Source organism: Gnatocerus cornutus, unplaced genomic scaffold, assembly GCF_029298725.1.
Source record: "Gnatocerus cornutus isolate USDA-ARS CGAHR unplaced genomic scaffold, icGnaCorn1.1 ctg00000106.1, whole genome shotgun sequence".
Classification (NCBI taxonomy): domain Eukaryota; kingdom Metazoa; phylum Arthropoda; class Insecta; order Coleoptera; family Tenebrionidae; genus Gnatocerus; species Gnatocerus cornutus.
Window position 1 is genome coordinate 350,953 of NW_028275446.1, and position 6,000 is coordinate 356,952.

The window sequence follows — 6,000 nt, forward strand, 5'->3', positions numbered from 1 at the left end:
AAAACAACGATTTCTCGCCGATTTTCGTTGTTTTCTGGCTTGAATTCGCAAAGAAATGCACGAAATCTACAAAATCATCACTTTTTACCAAGATTCAACGGCTGAATTGCAAGAAAACAGCAGAATTCTGCACGAAATCATCAAAATTCTTAGAGAAAACTGCATATTACGATGCAAAACAACGATTTCTCGCCGATTTTCGTTGTTTTCTATCTTGAATTCGCCAAGAAGAGCACGAAATCAACAAAATCATGACTTTTTACATAGATTCAACGGCTGAATTGCAAGAAAACAGCAGAATTCTGCACGAAATCATCAAAATTCTTACAGAAAACCGCATATTTCGATGCAAAACAACGATTTCTCGCCGATTTTCGTTGTTTTCTATCTTGAATTCGCCAAGAAGAGCACGAAATCTACAAAATCATGACTTTTTACCTAGATTCAACTGCTGAATTGCAAGAAAACAGCAGAATTCTGCACGAAATCATCAAAATTCTTGCAGAAAACCGCATATTTCGATGCAAAACGACGATTTCTCGCCGATTTTCGATGTTTTCTGGCTTGAATTCGCAAAGAAGAGCACGAAATCTACAAAATTATGACTTTTTACCAAGATTCAACGGCTGAATTGCAAGAAAACAGCAGAATTCTGCACGAAATCATCAAAATTCTTACAGAAAACCGCATATTTCGATGCAAAACGACGATTTCTCGCCGATTTTCGTTGTTTTCTGGCATGAATTTGCAAAGAAGAGCACGAAATCTACAAAATCATGACTTTTTACCAAGATTCAACGGCTTAATTGCAAGAAAACAGCAGAATTCTGCACGAAATCATCAAAATTCTTACAGAAAACCGCATATTTCGATGCAAAACGACGATTTCTCGCCGATTTTCGTTGTTTTCTGGCTTGAATTCGCAAAGAAGAGCACTAAATCTACAAAATCATGACTTTTTACCAAGATCCAACGGCTGAATTGCAAGAAAACAGCAGAATTCTGCACGAAATCATCAAAATTCTTACAGAAAACCGCATATTTCGATGCAAAACAACGATTTCTCGCCGATTTTCGTTGTTTTCTGGCTTGAATTCGCAAAGAAGAGCACGAAATCTACAAAATCATCACTTTTTACCAAGATTCTACGGCTGAATTGCAAGAAAACAGCAGAATTCTGCACGAAATCATCAAAATTCTTAGAGAAAACTGCATATTACGATGCAAAACAACGATTTCTCGCCGATTTTCGTTGTTTTCTATCTTGAATTCGCCAAGAAGAGCACGAAATCAACAAAATCATGACTTTTTACATAGATTCAACGGCTGAATTGCAAGAAAACAGCAGAATTCTGCACGAAATCATCAAAATTCTTACAGAAAACCGCATATTTCGATGCAAAACAACGATTTCTCGCCGATTTTCGTTGTTTTCTATCTTGAATTCGCCAAGAAGAGCACGAAATCTACAAAATCATGACTTTTTACCTAGATTCAACTGCTGAATTGCAAGAAAACAGCAGAATTCTGCACGAAATCATCAAAATTCTTGCAGAAAACCGCATATTTCGATGCAAAACGACGATTTCTCGCCGATTTTCGATGTTTTCTGGCTTGAATTCGCAAAGAAGAGCACGAAATCTACAAAATTATGACTTTTTACCAAGATTCAACGGCTGAATTGCAAGAAAACAGCAGAATTCTGCACGAAATCATCAAAATTCTTACAGAAAACCGCATATTTCGATGCAAAACGACGATTTCTCGCCGATTTTCGTTGTTTTCTGGCATGAATTTGCAAAGAAGAGCACGAAATCTACAAAATCATGACTTTTTACCAAGATTCAACGGCTTAATTGCAAGAAAACAGCAGAATTCTGCACGAAATCATCAAAATTCTTACAGAAAACCGCATATTTCGATGCAAAACGACGATTTCTCGCCGATTTTCGTTGTTTTCTGGCTTGAATTCGCAAAGAAGAGCACTAAATCTACAAAATCATGACTTTTTACCAAGATCCAACGGCTGAATTGCAAGAAAACAGCAGAATTCTGCACGAAATCATCAAAATTCTTACAGAAAACCGCATATTTCGATGCAAAACAACGATTTCTCGCCGATTTTCGTTGTTTTCTGGCTTGAATTCGCAAAGAAGAGCACGAAATCTACAAAATCATCACTTTTTACCAAGATTCTACGGCTGAATTGCAAGAAAACAGCAGAATTCTGCACGAAATCATCAAAATTCTTAGAGAAAACTGCATATTACGATGCAAAACAACGATTTCTCGCCGATTTTCGTTGTTTTCTATCTTGAATTCGCCAAGAAGAGCACGAAATCAACAAAATCATGACTTTTTACATAGATTCAACGGCTGAATTGCAAGAAAACAGCAGAATTCTGCACGAAATCATCAAAATTCTTACAGAAAACCGCATATTTCGATGCAAAACAACGATTTCTCGCCGATTTTCGTTGTTTTCTATCTTGAATTCGCCAAGAAGAGCACGAAATCTACAAAATCATGACTTTTTACCTAGATTCAACTGCTGAATTGCAAGAAAACAGCAGAATTCTGCACGAAATCATCAAAATTCTTACAGAAAACCGCATATTTCGATGCAAAACGACGATTTCTCGCCGATTTTCGTTGTTTTCTGGCATGAATTGGCAAAGAAGAGCACGAAATCTACAAAATCATCACTTTTTACCAAGATTCTACGGCTGAATTGCAAGAAAACAGCAGAATTCTGCACGAAATCATCAAAATTCTTACAGAAAACCGCATATTTCGATGCAAAACGACGATTTCTCGCCGATTTTCGTTGTTTTCTGGCTTGAATTCGCAAAGAAATGCACGAAATCTACAAAATCATGACTTTTTACCAAGATTCAACGGCTGAATTGCAAGAAAACAGCAGAATTCTGCACGAAATCATCAAAATTCTTAGAGAAAACTGCATATTACGATGCAAAACAACGATTTCTCGCCGATTTTCGTTGTTTTCTATCTTGAATTCGCCAAGAAGAGCACGAAATCAACAAAATCATGACTTTTTACATAGATTCAACGGCTGAATTGCAAGAAAACAGCAGAATTCTGCACGAAATCATCAAAATTCTTACAGAAAACCGCATATTTCGATGCAAAACAACGATTTCTCGCCGATTTTCGTTGTTTTCTATCTTGAATTCGCTAAGAAGAGCACGAAATCTACAAAATCATGACTTTTTACCAAGATTCAACAGCTGAATTGCAAGAAATCAGCAGAATTCTGCACGAAATCATCAAAATTCTTACAGAAAACCGCATATTTCGATGCAAAACAACGATTTCTCGACGATTTTCGTTGTTTTCTGGCTTGAATTCGCAAAGAAGAGCACGAAATCTACAAAATCATCACTTTTTACCAAGATTCTACGGCTGAATTGCAAGAAAACAGCAGAATTCTGCACGAAATCATCAAAATTCTTACAGAAAACCGCATATTTCGATGCAAAACGACGATTTCTCGCCGATTTTCGTTGTTTTCTGGCTTGAATTCGCAAAGAAATGCACGAAATCTACAAAATCATGACTTTTTACCAAGATTCAACGGCTGAATTGCAAGAAAACAGCAGAATTCTGCACGAAATCATCAAAATTCTTAGAGAAAACTGCATATTACGATGCAAAACAACGATTTCTCGCCGATTTTCGTTGTTTTCTATCTTGAATTCGCCAAGAAGAGCACGAAATCAACAAAATCATGACTTTTTACATAGATTCAACGGCTGAATTGCAAGAAAACAGCAGAATTCTGCACGAAATCATCAAAATTCTTACAGAAAACCGCATATTTCGATGCAAAACAACGATTTCTCGCCGATTTTCGTTGTTTTCTATCTTGAATTTGCCAAGAAGAGCACGAAATCTACAAAATCATGACTTTTTACCTAGATTCAACTGCTGAATTGCAAGAAAACAGCAGAATTCTGCACGAAATCATCAAAATTCTTGCAGAAAACCGCATATTTCGATGCAAAACGACGATTTCTCGCCGATTTTCTATGTTTTCTGGCTTGAATTCGCAAAGAAGAGCACGAAATCTACAAAATTATGACTTTTTACCAAGATTCAACGGCTGAATTGCAAGAAAACAGCAGAATTCTGCACGAAATCATCAAAATTCTTACAGAAAACCGCATATTTCGATGCAAAACGACGATTTCTCGCCGATTTTCGTTGTTTTCTGGCATGAATTTGCAAAGAAGAGCACGAAATCTACAAAATCATGACTTTTTACCAAGATTCAACGGCTTAATTGCAAGAAAACAGCAGAATTCTGCACGAAATCATCAAAATTCTTACAGAAAACCGCATATTTCGATGCAAAACGACGATTTCTCGCCGATTTTCGTTGTTTTCTGGCTTGAATTCGCAAAGAAGAGCACTAAATCTACAAAATCATGACTTTTTACCAAGATTCAACGGCTGAATTGCAAGAAAACAGCAGAATTCTGCACGAAATCATCAAAATTCTTACAGAAAACCGCATATTTCGATGCAAAACAACGATTTCTCGCCGATTTTCGTTGTTTTCTGGCTTGAATTCGCAAAGAAGAGCACGAAATCTACACAATCATCACTTTTTACCAAGATTCTACGGCTGAATTGCAAGAAAACAGCAGAATTCTGCACGAAATCATCAAAATTCTTAGAGAAAACTGCATATTACGATGCAAAACAACGATTTCTCGCCGATTTTCGTTGTTTTCTATCTTGAATTCGCCAAGAAGAGCACGAAATCAACAAAATCATGACTTTTTACATAGATTCAACGGCTGAATTGCAAGAAAACAGCAGAATTCTGCACGAAATCATCAAAATTCTTACAGAAAACCGCATATTTCGATGCAAAACAACGATTTCTCGCCGATTTTCGTTGTTTTCTATCTTGAATTCGCCAAGAAGAGCACGAAATCAACAAAATCATGACTTTTTACATAGATTCAACGGCTGAATTGCAAGAAAACAGCAGAATTCTGCACGAAATCATCAAAATTCTTACAGAAAACCGCATATTTCGATGCAAAACAACGATTTCTCGCCGATTTTCGTTGTTTTCTATCTTGAATTTGCCAAGAAGAGCACGAAATCTACAAAATCATGACTTTTTACCTAGATTCAACTGCTGAATTGCAAGAAAACAGCAGAATTCTGCACGAAATCATCAAAATTCTTGCAGAAAACCGCATATTTCGATGCAAAACGACGATTTCTCGCCGATTTTCTATGTTTTCTGGCTTGAATTCGCAAAGAAGAGCACGAAATCTACAAAATTATGACTTTTTACCAAGATTCAACGGCTGAATTGCAAGAAAACAGCAGAATTCTGCACGAAATCATCAAAATTCTTACAGAAAACCGCATATTTCGATGCAAAACGACGATTTCTCGCCGATTTTCGTTGTTTTCTGGCATGAATTTGCAAAGAAGAGCACGAAATCTACAAAATCATGACTTTTTACCAAGATTCAACGGCTTAATTGCAAGAAAACAGCAGAATTCTGCACGAAATCATCAAAATTCTTACAGAAAACCGCATATTTCGATGCAAAACGACGATTTCTCGCCGATTTTCGTTGTTTTCTGGCTTGAATTCGCAAAGAAGAGCACTAAATCTACAAAATCATGACTTTTTACCAAGATTCAACGGCTGAATTGCAAGAAAACAGCAGAATTCTGCACGAAATCATCAAAATTCTTACAGAAAACCGCATATTTCGATGCAAAACAACGATTTCTCGCCGATTTTCGTTGTTTTCTGGCTTGAATTCGCAAAGAAGAGCACGAAATATACACAATCATCACTTTTTACCAAGATTCTACGGCTGAATTGCAAGAAAACAGCAGAATTCTGCACGAAATCATCAAAATTCTTAGAGAAAACTGCATATTACGATGCAAAACAACGATTTCTCGCCGATTTTCGTTGTTTTCTATCTTGAATTCGCC